The sequence below is a fragment of the Rousettus aegyptiacus genome, unplaced genomic scaffold (genome assembly GCF_014176215.1).
Source record: "Rousettus aegyptiacus isolate mRouAeg1 unplaced genomic scaffold, mRouAeg1.p scaffold_m13_p_8, whole genome shotgun sequence".
In the NCBI taxonomy this organism is placed as follows: domain Eukaryota; kingdom Metazoa; phylum Chordata; class Mammalia; order Chiroptera; family Pteropodidae; genus Rousettus; species Rousettus aegyptiacus.
This window is the reverse complement of record NW_023416311.1, coordinates 61046278-61064706: the sequence shown is the minus strand read 5'-3', so window position 1 is coordinate 61064706 and position 18429 is coordinate 61046278. Positions and strand designations below refer to the sequence as shown.

At 32.9% G+C, this 18429-nt stretch overlaps 1 pseudogene; it reads right to left on the bottom strand.

Moving 5' to 3' along the window:
* Positions 1 to 17626: 17626 nt before the first annotated feature.
* On the bottom strand, positions 17627 to 17745 carry LOC118607488 (annotated as a pseudogene).
* Between the last annotated feature and the right edge of the window lie 684 nt (positions 17746 to 18429).

Sequence of the window (18429 nt, the reverse complement as noted above, 5' to 3'; positions counted from 1 at the left end):
AAAGAGTTACCAAAAGTGCACACATTTAGCTTCACTAGACTTCTTTTATAGTTGATAAAATGTTACAAAACTCACAAGCTATGATCCATGTATTTATGACTTGAGCTTCTATAACTTTATTTTCCCTTGTGGGAAAAAAGACAATAGCTATAATAATTTGTCTTATAGATAGAATTTTCATTCTTTTATAAAAATGTTCTGTATAGTATGTGGGTTACAGCACTTGGCTGCCAGGAAATTATTTCTTAGACTATCTGCAAAAGTGACTTTTCCTTTATTGATATTCAGGAACTTGGAACTCTGAATAGAAGTTCTTCCTTTCTTCTTTAAAATTATTTTGCAAATGGCTAGTGATCCATCACCTTCTTAGGTTTATAAAGCCATATTCATATTATTTCTTGATTTTTTGCATCCTTAAAACTTGACTCTATCTTAACATTTTTGCTGTATTGGAAGATGTACCAAAACCACAAAGGAGAACATAGTTTTCTGGGGAAGTGAAGAACAGGATGGAGCAAAAGAGAATATTACTAATGGAATTTATCCTTAAATAAAAATTTAAAACAGTCTTATAATTCTACTTAAAAATTTCTTTTGTTCTCACCAATTTAAAAAATGTTCCCAACTATACTGAAGTGTAATTTACATACAATAAAAAATGCATTCATTTTAAGAGAACAGTTTGATGAGTTTTAACAAATACATACACCCATGTAACCATCACAATCAAGATACAAAACATTTCCAATATCCCAAAAGATTCCCTTCTGTTCTTCCTTCCATAGTCCCTCCCTTGCTTTCTGGCCCCAGGCAACTGTGATCTTTTTATCACTATAAATTTGCCTTTTTGAGAATTTCACATAAGTAATCAAAAGCTATACACTCTTTTGTATCTAAAGTCTTTCACTCGGCAGAACGTTTTTGATATTTATTCAGGTCGTTGAATGTATCAGAAGTTCATTCCTTTTTATTGCTCAGTGGCATTCCATTGTATGGAGATCATGATTTGTTTATCCATTTACCTGTTGATGGACAGTGGGTTGTCCTGACTATAAAATTTCATAAACAAATCTTTGTGTGGACCTGCTTTCCTTGCTCTTGGGTGAATACTTAAGAGGGAACTTGCTGGGTCTAATGGTAAATAAATATTGAAATTTATAAGAAATTGCCCAACTGTTTCTCATAGTGATTGTCCCATTGTACATTTTCACCAACAATATATGAGAGTTCTTACTCTGTATTCTTGCTTATATATTATCGGTTTTAAAATATTTTACCTATTCTAATGAATTTGTGGTTGTACCTCATTGTGGTTTTAATTTACATTTCCCTACTAAGAGCATATTTTCCTTTCCTTATTTGTCATCTATTTTCTTTTGTGGAAATTCTGTCAAATCTTTGCCTAATTTTAATGAGACTGCTTGTGTTATTTTCATTGAGTTTTAAGAGTTCTTTGTGGTTTTCTGGATCCAGTCTTTAGTCATATATACTTACTGCAAATGTTTTCTCTCAGTTCGTGGTTAGTATTTTGTTTTTATTTTTAATGGTGTGTCATTAAGCAGAAGTTTCAAATTTTGATAATATCTAACATATCATATTTTTGTCTTCTATACTTTGTTCTTTTTCATTCTAAGAACCTTTACCAACCTAAGTTTTCGTCCAGAAGTTTTATAATTTTTGAATTCATTTTAGTTCTATGGTTCATTTTAAATTATTGTTGTGTATCACATGAGTCAAGGATCGAGATTCATTTTTTTTTCCTCCATATTTCTACCTAGTTGTTCCAACACCATTTGTTGAAAAGACTACCCTTTCTTCATGTCTTTTTTACTTTCATGTCTTGTTGAAAATTAACCAAGGGTATATTATGTGGGTCAATTTTTGAACTCTACTGTGTTATGTTGATTTGTTTGTGTATCCATATGCCAAATACCGTATTGTCTTGATTACTTTATAATTAGCTTTATAATGAGTCTTGAAACTAGAGAGTACAAGTCCTTCAACAATGTTCTTTTAAAAGAATTCTTTTGGCTATTTTTGGTTCTTTGAATTTCAATATAAATTTAATGATCCTTTTGTCATTTTTAATAAAAGCCTGTAGGGGTTCTGATGGGAACTGCATTAAATCTATAGATCAATGCTGACCAGTGGGATGCAAAGTGTCTTGGTCCATTCAGATTGCTACAACGAAATACCACAGACTGGGTATACTATTTCTCACAGTAATGGAGGCTAGAAGTTTGATAACAGTGTGCCTGCATGGTCAGGTTCTGTGTTTGCTGTGGGCCTGCGTCTATTCATAAAGCAGTAGTCTAGCTGTAACTTCACATGGCAGAAGGGCAAGGATGGAATTGGACTCAGAGATGCCAGGATGGAATTGGACTCAGAGATGCCAGGATTCATGGACTTAACCCAGTCAGGTTTCTTTCTCTCACTGACTCTTGTCTCTGATTCTTCTGCATATCAGACTTTTATTATTATTATTATTATTATTATTATTATTATTATTATCATCATCATCATCATCATCATCTAGTCCAAATGAATTTCTTCATGATTGGGAACATGGCTCTTGACCACCACACACAAAGAATCTTTCATCTATATAACTCAAATGACAATTGAAAAATTTTGACAATCTAATTAGATCCCATTAAGCAGTCCTCTGGTCTAGCTGAATCACCCACTTGGTATTGGAACAATTACTATATCCTTAGGGATGGAGTAATAATTTGGGATCAGTATGAATCAGAGCCCACCCAACTCTTAGCTAGGGAGTGGTATACTAGTAGAAGTCCCCACTAAAAACCCATGGATGCATTTGGGAAGGAGAAGTGCTAGAAAAGAAGAGGATACCACTATTAGAATGCTGTAATGGGGGTAAGGTGCTGGTTTAATAAAACAACTTCTGTATGCTATGGCATGTAAGTATTTCTAGACACTAGGATTTTGTTGGGTTTCTCTTTTTTAAAAAAGGAAAGTTTAGGGGCAAGAGGGTAGTGAACTGAATGGTTATCTACTTTCCTTTTAGGCTTAGAGATCTGGCTGCATCAGCTATGCATGATGTGAAATAAGAAGCACTTTCAATTCTACAGTAAAATTCCACTATTCCCATAGAGGTAGAAGATCTGGTTCAGTCAGTAAATAAACAATAAAACTAAAAGCAACAAGCAAACAAGACAAACAAAAACTCTAGACACAGACAACAGTTTAGTGATTGCTAGAGGGACAAGGAGAGAGGTAGATAAGGGTAAATGGGGTCAGATATATGGTGATCGGAGATTTGACTTTGGGTGGTAAACATACAATGCAATATACAGATGATGTATTATTGAATTGTACACTTGAAAACTACATAATTTTATTAACCAATCTCATCCCAATAAATTTAATAATTTTAATGGCAAAAAAACCAATAACTACTCAAGATAGAGTTTACTTAAATAACAATAATTATAGTTTAGATAAACAACATGAACCATCATGCACTTGTGAGCTATTCCTTTTTAAAAACATAAGTTTGATGTTAAAAATTTGCTTTTTAAAAATGTCACCAGACCTTAGAATTCTACAACAGGGTTTAGGTTTCTCATAGAAACTCATATCACCCAAAGGATGCCATGCTTCAGGTCAGCGAATATATGACTTTGAAGACTGAACTCTCAATTTAAAATTACTCTTTGATTTGTGTTATGTTACACCATAATACAAGTGAAGAGAGAGGCTACATATGTTGTCAAACTTAATGGTAAAAGTTACATAGAGCAGGCTAATTAAATAATAAGTGGATTCTGACTTATATTGAGGTGAATGTCAAAATTCATCAGTATGAGTGCTATTTGACAGGGGTGATAAATCTAGTTCTCTAGGGTTGATATTTTTCAATACCCTTGTGCATCCTAGGACATTTCAAATACACTGAGAGGGCTGAATTAGAAGCAGCCTGATTTAGTGATACCTTTTGGGGGGCAATCTAATTAGCACATATCTGGGATTTAAAGAGCTTTAACTAGATTCATGCAAAGTGAAAAAAGATGGAGAAGGTGAAAGTATATAATTATATGCATAAAGACACTTCTTATAGAAGGAGCGTCTAGCGTTATATTGAGAGAGTTTCTAAGAATGAGGAAAAGAGAGACAAAGTATTTTCAGGGCTTACAACTCATTGTCAGAACCTCAATGAAGCAAATTGCAACTAGTCAATGTAAACTTTTTATAGTAAATTACTGATTTGGATCTTAAATGGCATAAGGAAGTGAATATACAGAGATATTATATATTCATAGAGTTCTCTTAATCACTCTAGTTCCCCCTTTTCCTCCTTCTATGATATTTTCCTTCTGTAATAACCCTTACTTTCCTCCAGACTACACTTCCTTAATCTGTTGTAAGAAGCGATCACACACTAGCCTGCAGGAAATATTATAAGCTCATTTATTCTTAATATAAAAATATAGAAATTTAAGATAAGAGAAGAAATACTGTATTATTTATATTACCCTCCACCCACTAAGCCTTGGCTTCTATGAAGTCACAAAGATAATCTAGTAAAGATTAACCAGTCTGATTTACAGAATCCAAAGAAACCTACTGACCTCAAGATGTACAATAGAATCATGGTAAATATACTGTAATATACCAAGCTGCACTCTCCACAGTTTCACAAAACTTTATATATGCTCTTCTCCCATTGAAACAGTTTTCACTTTGCCACCCCAGTTTAGCTATCTTCTCATCAGTAGCAAGGATAGAGGAGGAAGACTGAAAATGAGAACTTTGCTTCCAATTTAGAGGAAGTTGTCATTAGTAGCCCCTTTCTCTAAGGACTTGCAAATGGTAACCTCTGATACTTCCAGCCAATCAACACTTAGAGGCTGAAGTACTCTAGTACCTGGGGTCCAGGGATACCATTCAGGTCATGTGTTTTCCCTAATATCCAGCACCAACGAGTTGAGTACCAAGAACATATTGATACTTCATAGCAGATCTATTGAGTCATACAGAATACAGGCTGTTAATGAGAATGTTTAAAGACCACTAGTAATTGACATAAGTGACATTATCTGTAGAGTAAAGGGCAAAGGACTGAAGACATTATTTAGAAAGTAAGAATGGAGAGACATTCAGGCCTGAGTAATAAGAGGATGTGAATTATCCACTGTTAAGACATTTACCTGTGGCCTAGGCACACAAGATTACTCACTCCAATTCAATTTGTATAGCCCCATTTTAAAAGTTCTTTCAATAATTCCACCAAGAGCTAAAACTTAGATCTTTTGCTTTATTATTCAATATTTGTTCATCTTTATTTTGGAGATTACTAAAATGCACATTAACTTTCTCAAGGTACTGAGGAGCAGTAGAGTGAAGTAGAAAGTAAGATGATTTTCTTATAAATTTTAACAACAGTGGAAGCAGCCACAAACAAAAATGTTTTGTGTTAGTTACTGAGGATGAAGAGAAGTATACAGCTCAGTCTCTTCATGGACTTGTGGTTAATTTCTAAATATCTTTTATATAAGGAAAAGTCTGAGTAAATTAGATGCAAAACAAAAATATTGCTATCAACTTACGAATGGTACTTTTTAACTTTTGTTGCTGAAGTCTTAAATATTTTGCATCATTTAGAATTACGTTGCTAAGTGTGCTTTTAAAAAATCAAACAAAACATGTTTCCATGTATAGTAATAGTTCAACACAGCCTGTTCATGGCCTTTTAACTGTCTTAAAATTAGATTTCAATATTTAAAAAACAAGATGGCTTTCACCTTTTAAAGGCTACATTTATTATGAGGTTAAGTCACTCGTATACTAATTTCTTATCAATTGCTTAAAAGAAGAAATAGATCGTTAAAAAATCCTAAGTAAAAGTTAAGGAGCAATTTGGATATCTGTAACAAATAGATTTACTCTTGGCATGGAATGCCAGTATAGTTACTATTTTACCTATGTAGAAGTCCAATTTAAAGATATACAAAGCACCAGTATGTTTAAAAGTTTTGTAAAGTATATGTAGTATGAAAAGTAGCCTTCAAAATAATACAATCTCAATTTTGGTTGGTTGTATGTATATATTTATGAAGTTCGTATATGTATATGCATATGTATATGTATTTATGACATACATGTACATATTTGTAGGTGTATGTATATAAAGTTAGTGAGTAGGCTTATAGATGAACATTATAAATTCTTTATAATTTTCTTTTTTCCCCCAAATTCCCGTAATAAACAAATATTATATTTATGCTAAAAGTTATTTATAAAATTGCTCATACGATATCAGTACGTGGGGGCTAATTAGCTGATACATGATTTTGGGTGGAGACTGAACTCCATCCAGGTGGCTATCCTGTGTTCATTGTGAAATGTAGCACTAGTAGTACACTGGAAATTTCAGCCACAGATGCACTTCCAAATCATATTTAAGTGTCATAAACAAAAAAATAACAACAAATATATTTTTAGATAAAAAATATTAAGATAATAAGAACTAGCGAGCAATTAGATAAGAATTAAAACTAACATATACTTTTAAAAGCTATTAAGTATATATGTAGGTGATGACAGACAAAGTTGGTTATAATTGATAGTGTCTTTTCATTTTAAAATTTTGAATCAAAGAATTTGAACATCTTATAACTATATAAGCAGAATTTCCCACTTATTTCTTATCATCATTACTATCATAATCACAGAATAGTTTTCTCTTCCCTGTCAGAAGATAAACAACCTAAGAAAATGAAAACAAGTATTTAAAAACTCTAAGATCAACAAAGTACACATAAAAAAAAAAATACTACTATCTATAGAAACTTCTTAAGTTGATGAAAATTTTCCTAGGTGAATAGTAAAAAACGAGTGGCTTCTAAATGACCATAAGCAAAAGGGTGAAATTGGTATGGGTTTAACACATATCTGCAAGCATGATTTAATTCCAAAATTATTGCTCTTATGAAATATATGAGTTATGAGGAATACGTCTTTTATATTTTTATGTGGTTGGGTGATCAATAAAATGTTTTAGATTGTAAGAAATAGAGTTGGAACATTAATTTTTCATAATTTCAAAAACTAGAGAAAATATTTTAGAGAAAAATATCCTTTGCAATAGATTTTTTTTTTGAAGTGTATGCAGATTCTTTTCTTACAGGTTTAATATAGCTCTGGGAGGCTTATACCAAACCATTTATTTTTACTTACTGATAAATAAATGCCATTTAAGAACCACTGACTTATAAAGGCTATTAAGATTGCAAGGCAGTGTATGTTCAAATTATGGTAACTGTCTCTGATGACTTGGAGTAGATTTTTCTGACTAATAACTTTATCCTGAAGTTTCACTTAAATTATTTTCTGTTACTTTTTTATTTTTAGAAAATAAATAAGTGAAGTTTTGTATTTTGCATGGAGAAAATATACTGATGATATTTTAAACTTTCTAATTCTGTGTTTGGAATTGGTCTTCCAAGGTGTGGTATGCTTCTTTATTCATTGGTTGAAAGAAATAATTTGACTATAGCATAAAACTCAATCTATTGTTTTCCTGGAGCAAAAAATACTAATTTCCATTTATTTATGGAGTGTGATGATTATACTATTTATGTAAGATATAGATGAATACTTGAAAAGTTATCCATATGTATTCTGTATATTGATCATATTTCCAATTTAAAACTCTAAGATGCATTTCAATGCAAAATGTATGGCTGCACAACATAACAAAACTGTCCTTTATGATTGAGAAATACATTTAATAATGTATACATTTTTTAAAATGGCAGGGAAAATGGCAACTAAAACATGACTGTTGTCCTATGTTCTTAACTCCAGTTCAAATAACCACCTTTCCTGAGTCAGCAGATTCTAAATTGGTAGATAGGGGAGATTGGGCCCTAGAAGGCTTTAGCTCTCCAGGCTTTGCATGGAGAGGGCAGTACTAAAATTTTTTCCTTGGAACGAACAAAAGCTTGTGGACCAAAAGCAAAGAGCCCTGAAGCAACAATCAGAGAGATATTTAGATTAATTTTGGCTCATGGAGATCCATGTGACTATCTCAAGAGTGTCTATTAATTTACCTAGTATTTAGAAGCTACAGAGGAATCTGATCAGGTAGGTTGACTAAATTCTGTCTACCCTATGGATAGGATGGCTAGAGGACTTACCTTTGCAGTTGACGGTTCTAACAGCAGAGAGACCCCCTTCCATTGTCTGACTGGGCCCTGGTAAGTTGCTGGCCACTCTGCAGCTAGCCCACGGTGGTAGAGGCCACTTAGATTATAACCACTTTGGTATTGACAAAGCCTAAGGTACCCCCATGTCTGCCTAAACTCTGGTGAGTATTTGAAGAAAAGAAAAATATTAACTCACTTAAGAGGATCCGAGAACCATAGGAAGAACTGGTAGAAAAACAGAACTGTTGGAAGAAACAATTGAAAATTTAAATTTAAAATACAAGAAAAGACCAATAGCCTAACTTTATACCTTACAGAACTAGAAAAAAAAAAAAAAAGAGTAAACTAAACCATAAAGTAGAAGAGCACTTCCTCATCATGATAAAGGACATTTATGGAAAATGCACAGCTAACATCATACTCGATGTGAAAGAATCCAAGCTTTTCCTCTAAGGTTAAGAACAAGACGACGATGCTTGCTTTTCTACTGCTATTCAAAAGGAATAAAAGGCCTCCAAAATTGCTAAGGAAAAAGTAAAACTATCTCTATTTTCAGATTATGTGACCCTATATATAGAAAATACCAACACACACACACACACACACACACACACACACACACACACACACGGCTACTAAAAATAATAAACAAATTCAGCAGTTTCTAGGTACATGATCAATGAACAAAAATCAGTTGTGTTTCTAGATATAATCAATAAAAAAATCTGAAAAAGAAGTTAAGTAAATAATACCATTTACAATAGTATCCAAAGGAATGGAATACCTTGGAAAAAATTATTCGAGAAAGTGATTTGCACACTGAAAATTATAAAACAAAACAAAAAACCTAAAACATTGCTGAAAGAAATTAAAGAAGGCCTAAATGCATGGAAAGACATTTATGTTCATGAATTGGAAGACGTAATATTGTTATGATGTCATTACTACTCAAAGCAATCTATACATTGAAAACAATTTCTATCAAAATTCTAATGACCATTTTTGAAGAAATTTAAGAGATAATCCTCAAATTTATATGGAATTGCAAGGGTCCCCCATTAGCAAAACAATCTTAAAAAGTTGAAAGACTCATACTCTATCATTCTAGAACTTCCTACAAAGCTACAGTAAAAACAGTGTTCTGTGTGGTATTGACATAAAATAGACATAAAGACCCATGGAATAGAAGTTCAGAAATACACTCATACAACAATTGCTAATTGATTTCAAATCATACTAAGATCATTCAATAGGGAATCAATAGTCTCTTCAACTATTGGAGAGACTGGAGAACATGGCAGCAGGTGGGTGTCACTCTGGGCCAAATCCCAGCCCAATTCCTAGGTACCTGTGAGGTTCTACACTTGCCCAAGAGAATTGCCATGCCCCAGAACATATGCCTTTAAGCAGCAAATGAAAAACTCTGTAACAGGTCAAGAAAGAGACTGGAAAAAAGATAAAAAATATTTTAGCACCTTTCATGGCACATATTTCCTACTTTTTGAATAAAATACCCATATTTTCATTTTTCACTTGGCCCCACGTATTACGTAGCTGATCCAGTATCAGGAAATACAATATAAAGACTATGTAACCTATGATTGTAAACAAGCATAGTCAAATACCATCTTATTTGGGACCTTCATTTTCGCATGATTAGTCAGGTAATGCTTTATTTTCAAGCTTATGGATTTGGAAATATTTTCTATCTTCCTTTTCAGGATAGAGAAAGACCGTTTATAACAAAGTTTCTGATAAACAAAAGTATTGTTAGGTTCATAAGATTATTTTTTCCTTGTGAGACCCTAAGTCCATATGAAATTGTGATTTGTAGTTCCCTACTAATTCAGGCTGGACAAAAGTCTTGAAAGGGATTTTTTTAATCAGAAAAATTAAGGAACTATTCTTAAACATGGTAGATTATTTGTGTAAAATTAAGAGCAAATATCACTTTAAATGGTGAAAATTAAATTATTAATAATGTATACTGTTATTTTTATTCAATTTGTTTGGGGGTCCTGGTGAATGTAGTAAATCAAGAAAATGAATCAGAATAGAGATCCCAGCATATATGGGATCAGTACATAGGGCACTCTAATATATGAAAGATGGTTTATCAATTTTGGGAGGAAAAGTTACATTCTTAAGCATCACAATAGGTTATTCATTTGGAGGAAAATTAAATTATCTCTTTCCTTTTGTAAACTATAATACTTAATTTCAGATAGGGTAAAAACGTGAATGTAAAAACAAATTTTAAAAAGAAATTTAGGAGAATAATGCTGAGGTATTAGAGATAACATCTTAATCAAGATAAGAACCATTATAGAAAACAATGCACGCTTAACAATATAATATGTTTTAAAATAGCAAGATAATAGATGGCTAACAGACATATGAAAAAATTCTCAACATCACTAATCGTCAGGGAAATGCAAATCAAAACTGGAAAGAGATACTGCCACATACCTGTAGGAATGGCTATCATGAAAGGTCAACAAATAACAAGCACTGGAAAGGATGTGGAGAAAAAAACCCTCATGTGCTGTTGGTGGAACTGTAAATTAGTGCAGCTACTATGAAAAAAGTATGGAGGTTCCTCAAAAAATTAAAAATAGAACGACCATTTCGCCAAGCAATTGTACTCTTGGTTATTTATCTAAAGAAAAAAAACACTAATTCAAAAAGACATATGTACCCCTATATTTGTTGCAATAGGCAATAGATGGAAGCAACCTAGGTGCTCATTACTAAATGAGTGGACAAGAAGATGTGGTACATATTTACAATCGAATATTACTCAGCCATAAGAAAGAATGAAATATTGCCATTTGCAACAACATGGATGGACCTAGAGGGTATTATGCTAAGTGAAATGTCAGACAGAGAAAGACGAATATCATATGATTTCATTTATACATAGAATCTTAAAAAAAAAAAAAAGCAAATAACAAACAAAGCAAAACAAAAAGACTCATACAAAGAGAGATAAACTACTGATTGCCGGAGAGGAGGGGATGGGTGCATAGGAGGAAAAGGTGAAGGGGAATAAGAGGCAGTGTTACTGGTCCAAAGTCTATGTGCCGGATACTTCAAAAGGCCAAAACTCAAAACCTCAGAGTTTAGATTAAGGAAAGTTTTACTGACTGAGAAAATGCCAACCTAGAAGATGAGAGACCTAGTGGTACCTCAAATCCACCTTAAGAAAATAAAGACTTCAGGCATCTTTTATGTCATGGGAAGGGGATATGGGAGGAGCAAGAGGTGGTTGACCACTGCAGACATCTGGGTTCCTGCAGGGACTTGAAGAAGATTATACTTTTTGATGTGAGTCCAGTCATAAGGTTCCTGCAAATCTCTGATAAACAGTACATAATTTCCTTATCTCCCCAAGCAATAAGTAGAGTTCCTCTAATGATTAGCATGTCTATATGCAAAACTAAGAAGCTATTAGCCTAAAGGCCATTGGAATAAAGCAGGCTTGAACAAAGTGGAGTCAAAGAGATGAAGCATTTCACTCTGTTACAGTACAAACTTCCAGTTATAAAATAAGCAATAAAGATGTAGTATGCAACACAGGGAACATAATCAATAATATGTAATAACTTGGCATGGTGACAGATGGTTACTAGACTTAGAATGGTGATCACATCATAATGTATACAAATGTATACTATGTTGTACACCTGAAACTATATACTATTTAATGCCAACTATATTTTAAAAGTTTAAAAAATAATGCAATAAAAATAGAAAGATACCTAAACAAAAGTAAATAGAAAAAGTGAAAAAATATTTCAAATTAAAGCTTTATCTATAATAGAGAACTCATTAAGTTATTAACAAAATTAGTAAAAATGAACAATGGCTATTAAGGCAGTTCACAGACAAGTAAATTCAAAATTACTAATAAAGAGATGAATATATACTCAACCATTTTTATGAAAGGCAAAATAATGTAAAAATAGGTTATTTATATTTGCTTGGCAAAAAGAGGTGACACCTACTGGTGACCAGGATTTAGAGGAAAGGATATTCTGAAACACTGCTGGTAAAAATATGATTTTAAGTAAAACGCTGTCAATGTCTATTAAAATTGAGACTCGTCTATGCCCTTTGATTCCCCAAAGCCCATTCCTATCATTTTATGCCATAGGCTAAAAAGCATTAACATGAAAGTAAACACATATAAAGAAATATATATATTATATATAATGGCCAGAAAGTACATAAAACAAATATCTATCAATAGGAAAATAGATGAATAACCTCTTAGCATCTTTGTTATGGAATATTATATAGCTATTATAAATACTGTTAGGCCTGCACGAAATGACTTAGGGATATATATTTCACAGAAATATATATTTATATATGTGCAGATGCAGAGAAATGTGTATATATAACCTCCTCTCTCTCTCTCTCTCTCTCTCTCTCTCTCTCTCTCTCTCTCTATATATATATATATATATATATATAATGTACATATACATAATATTATGGGCATTTGTTTATTGAGAAGCCAATTTTTTAAAATTAGTCTTTCCTAAAACTTATAAAATGACAAAATCTTGTCAAAATTAAAACAATATAAATGTATACAAGTTGAATATGAAAATTTCCTTTTTACTTCTTTCCTATGCAATTGTTAAAAATTTGATGGTCATTCTTCTTCCAGAACTTTTTCTACACACACACACATACCACATTTGTTTTTCTTTAAACACAGAATCATATCCTATTCTTTGTAAGTTTATTTCACTTGCTTGCTTTCTCCTCTAATATAAAATCACATCTTAGAGACATCACCACCCCCATTCCAATAATGATGAATCTAACTTACTCTTCAAAGGCTATTTCATAAAATGAGTGTGTCATACTTATTGAATTATTTTCATATTTTGGATTAAATACGTCATCATCAATTTTGATATAAACAACATTATTTCTCTAAGAACTAAGAACTGTTCCTTCTCTCCTGCCAAAAGCCACCAGAAAGTAAAGTGGGCTTATTGCTTGTTGCAGAAGGGAGACACCATGATGGAGAACCATGGGGTTTTAGTAAGAGGGTAGTAGAAAGCACTTAGAGAATTTGGGTTATGGTTAGGCAATTATGAGTAAGATTCTAGAAAATTGTGTTTTGTTTTATTTGGCCTGACTTCATCACAGACACAAAGTAACCTTGTCTGATGTTGGTGTTCTACCAGATTGTTTACGACCAACAGAACACCTCCGTCTAGCTATGGGTACCAGGCAAGTAACTAGCACCATTAAGGCCTAAACTGGGTTAGGCCAGTTCTTGGATGTCAGAGGCTGCTTTTCTCTTTCTCAAAATCAATCCTACAGAAATATTTATACAAGTTTCAGGATCAAGGAATATGTGTATTTTATATTTTAAAGATATTCCCCAAAGGCTGTACCAATATATGTTCTACTAACAAGCAAGGGGTGATGAAAAGAAATGGGAAGCCCCAGTGGGAAATATCTTTTAATGCTCAGAGCTGATGCACATAGCCATGATGCTTTCATTTGTTATTTCTGTAAAAGGAAAGGAGGAGGAAACCCTTTATTATCTTTATTATTCTAGAACCTTAATTAAAGTTATTTATTCCTGTCTTTGGACTTGGGTCAACATGTTACTAAAATGAAAAACAAGAGCAAAGCCTAAGTTTTTCATTTCTTTGTCTTTTATTTTCTGCAAAATGGAGAAGGAAATATTTTGCTATAACCCTTTAGAAATATATCATTCTATTCAAAGTAGAGCCTTTGTCTGCCATTTTTTTTTCCTGAGGAAACAGACCTGCTGCTTTTACAACAATCTGGCAGCTGGTAGTTTGTTATCACTTTCAGTTTTTAATTGATGATCTCTTGCTTGGTATTTGACAGAGACCAAGAAAGCAAGAGGAAAAGGTTGTTTCTGGCAAAGAACGGCGAATGGAAAAAAAGAGCATGAAACTAGCATTGCAAAGCAGCATAGAGAGGTAACACAGGCCCATTAAATAGTCCCTGAATGTGAATTTAATTGAATTAAGTCCCTACTACATACATTTTTTTTTTTGGTAGGGAATTTAACATATTGGCTTGTACTATATAAGGGATACCTGAATTCCCTCAGCATTGGATGGTTAATCGAAAGGAAATAAAAAAAAATATGTTATGAAATAGGTTCTGATGCTATCTGGTGTTTTGAAAAATGCCATTCTCTATAGGGATAATGAGATCTTAGTTTATTTGAGAGTCATCTTGACCATACTTTCAACATATAAGCAAGAATTATTTTGCTTAATTCTTTGATGTGCCAACAATATATTTTTTTTTCCTTTTAAACAAATTAATAATCCTCATATCACTGCAGTTGTAGCAAAGCAATCACTATACGCAAGGGCTTCTGAATGTTTAAAAATTAATTTTTTTCCGCTCTTAATTATCACCTGTCTCCTCTTCTTTTTACTTGGTCATTTATTTTAACTCTCCCCATAATGGCAATAAAGACCTCAGAAATAAAGATGGGCTGAGAACTAAGCTTGTTTTATTTAAAATGCATTCCTAAGATAACACTAACCTATTCTCAAGGCCTGCCTTACTCTAGCCTTAACCTCCCTATTTTAGAAAACCTAGATTAGGATGTCTTTCTCCAGTCAGGTCCTAATTAATTTGTTTTCCACCAATGGCTGGCTCTAAAATTCAGAATTTTAAGAGGCAGAAATAAATCAAAGGATTTTTCTTTTTTAAAAAAGGTCTTTTTATTTTTAACTTGAGTTCATTTTTTAAGTTGTAGTTCATAACATAAAATTTACCATTTCTACCATTATAAGAGTGCAATTAAGTGGCATCAAGTACTAATTAGAATTTTACATAGTAGATAGTATGTATATTGGGTCCCAACTCTTTTCTCTTTTTTTGTTGTTTCAAAATTCCAATTAGTTTCCATATATTTCCTTTCGTTACAATATGGTGATGGAAGAAAATTTAACTTTGGGTGGTAAACACATAATACAATATACATATTATTGAATCCGTGCACTTGAAACCTATATAATTTTATTGACCAATGTCACCTCAATAAATTTAATTTAAAAAATTGCATAAACAATTTGGAGAGAAAATTCCAATAAGATTCATCTCGGTGTTAAGAGGGGCTGCCAAAAAGAACCAGTTGTCCACAGCCCAACCTGTGGGTGAATCATCTGCTGACTACAAAAAAAAAAAAAAAAAAGTGAGGTGATGGGATTCCCTCTTTTACGAATATGATAATTGAAAGTGATACCATCTAAATATAACTGTTCTTAGGGCACTGAGAAGTGAGTTTAATATCTAACATAACTATTATGAAGTAGAAAGTAGACATCGTTTACCCAAATGAAAGCATGACTTGAAAAATATTCCATGCTTCTGTTTCCTGCCATTGTTATATCTCGTATAAACCATCTTGTGGGAGAAAAGGCCAAGGACTTGTGGTCTCCTATTCGAAACTTAGTAAAAGTTTTTCAAATCAAGTGTACAGATTGTTTTTTCATGATAAATGATCTCAAAGCCAGATTTTCTAAGTCTCAGCATAGAACTCACCTATTTCCCATTAATTTTAATATACAACCTCTACTCCATACTCAAGAAAATTTCTCTGTCCACACTTTACATATCCATACGTTTAATTCTTAACTTTTTTTCCTAGATTTTTTTTAGCTGAAAAACAAGAGAGCTGTACATTATAATAATTATGACATTGGTGGTTAGAGTAGATGTCTGGGGCTGCAAACCAGAGGCCCTGAAAGGTTGGTCTGGAAACATGCCTAAAGGACTGGTTAGTCTTGGGATTATGTCAAATCTTTTCTTTGCTCTGTATTTCTACATCGTTCTTCACTCTACAGATTGGAGTCCTTTACTTTAAATAAAAAGTCAGTGCTTTCTCACAAACTTGCTTGGTCCAGTAGGCTAATTTGTGGTAACTTTTCAAGGCCAAGTTGTTCAGTTTTTAATTTCAGCTTCCCCAAAATGAGTGGCCAATTAGATCTTTTAACAGGCCCAAAGAATTGAAAAAATTATAGTGCAAATTTACTCACATGCATTGTGTTCACAATATCTTGGCAGACTGATATCCCCTGAACAACTCTGAGATCATTTCTGCTTGGGAGGAGACTACAAGGAAATAAACTTCTACACCAATTTTTGCAGTTTAAATTGTTCTTCATGAAGCTTGTTTGGGGTTAGGACTAACTTTGGAGTTTCTTTCATTGAGGTACTTCCCACAACCCTAACAGATGGTAGAAAATCTACCCTATACCAAAGGCTCTCTTTCTTACCAACTTGTCCCAGAATGTCCGTAAGTTTCAGTATTAAATAATGTTAAGTTAATAAGCAGTTAATGTTATTTTAAAAGAGTTGAAAATTGTTAAAATATGTTCAACAATCATTAGAACAAGATACTTTCTTCTTTATACATAAAAAAAAAATTATAAGAAATTGGCTTTACTAAATAAGAGGAGGAAGCCTTTAAGTGGTGTGGTCTGACAGTAATTTGTATTAGAGTCTAGAAGAGCACATTTGTAATGTCTTGTGGTAGTACATTTATCTCTTGGTGACAGAAGGAATAATTGCTTTAGAGAGCATATCGGTGGCTGTTTAAAATTTAACTCTTTCTTGCCTCACACCTAACGTTACAAAATTGAGAGAAAAAGATTATGAGAAATCTAATCCAGATAGAATAGTTATAGAATATTGGTTACCCATTTTCAAGGAATGGTGAAAAGGCTGGAAATCGATAAAATATTTTTCATTATATGTAGGTATATATTGCTTATTTATAAGTGTTACTATTATATACCATTATCATTTCTGCCTGTTTTATCTCTGGAGCATAGTCTTCAAGTTAAATATACCTGTTTAAAGTGGTTTTTTTGTTTGTTTGTTTTGTTTTTTGTCGAAGATGAACTGTGTCTAAGTTGTCAGGCTTTGCTGTCCTTTTTTCATGTTTGACAGCTTTCACGGCTTCTTGAATACTGTTTCCCTTTTATCTGTACTTTTGTGTGAAATCTGTTTATTCTTCAGGCCCTTAATTTCCCCTGAAAAGATTTGTTGATGTTTATGTCTCCCCCAGTGTCCAGCCAACTCCCCAAATGGAATGGCATCTTATTAGACCCCATCAAAAGGTACAGTGCTTAGGTAGAGGTGAAGAGACACCTCAAAGTAGGGAGATCACAAAACTTATTGTTTAAACTGATCACTTCTGAAAGAGATTAGTAATTATGCTGGGGTATTAGATGTAAACTGTCTCATATAAACCAGGATTCATGTTTCTTCAAGGCAGCCTGGGTGAAACAAAGGTAAGACACTACTGAAATCAAAATTTTAATTTAAAAAACATTTTTTTTTTTTTAGGTGAGGCAATCCTTGGTTGACCTCACAGATTGCAAGGACCTTGTCAGCTTACAATCCCTTATTTTTAAATTTTTTTACTTCTACAGCACCTGGTCTTCCTAGGTGGTCTCCTATCCAAGTACTAACCAAGCCTGACCCTGCTTAGCTTCCAAGATCAGACAGAATTGGGCTTGTTCGGGGTAGCATGACCATAGACTGAAATCAAATTTTTAAAAATGAATTGAGTACAGTAGTCCTTTGTTATCTGTGAATGATATGTTCCAAGACTCCAATGGCTGCCTGAATTTACAGATAGTACTGAACCCCATATATACTATGTTTTTTTCCTATACACTCAGATCTATGATAAAGTTTGACTTGTAAATTAGTCACAGTAAGAGACTAACAATGATAAATAATAAAATAGAACAATTACAATAATATACTGTAATAAAAGTTAGATGTTATCTCAAAATATCTCTAAGATATCTCAAAATATCTTACTGTACTATTCTCACCTTTCACCTAAAGAAAGCACTTCATAGCTTCTCTTTGGCATGTCCAAGTTGCCAGCATCACTACTCTTGTGCTTTGGGGGTATTATTAAGTAAAATAAGAGTTACTTAAACGTTGTGCTGAAATACTATGATAGTCAATCTGATAACCAACACAGGACATTCAGTGACTAACTGGCAGGGAGTGAATATAGTGTGGATATGCTGGACAAAGGGATGAGTCCTGAGCAGGATGGGGTGAGAACCCATCACGAAACTCAGAATGGCATACAATTTAAAGTTTATGAATTGTTTACTTGTGAAATTTTTCACTTACTATTTTAATGACCATGGGTAACTAAAACTACAAAAAGAAAAACCACAAGTAAGGGAAACTACTGTATTCT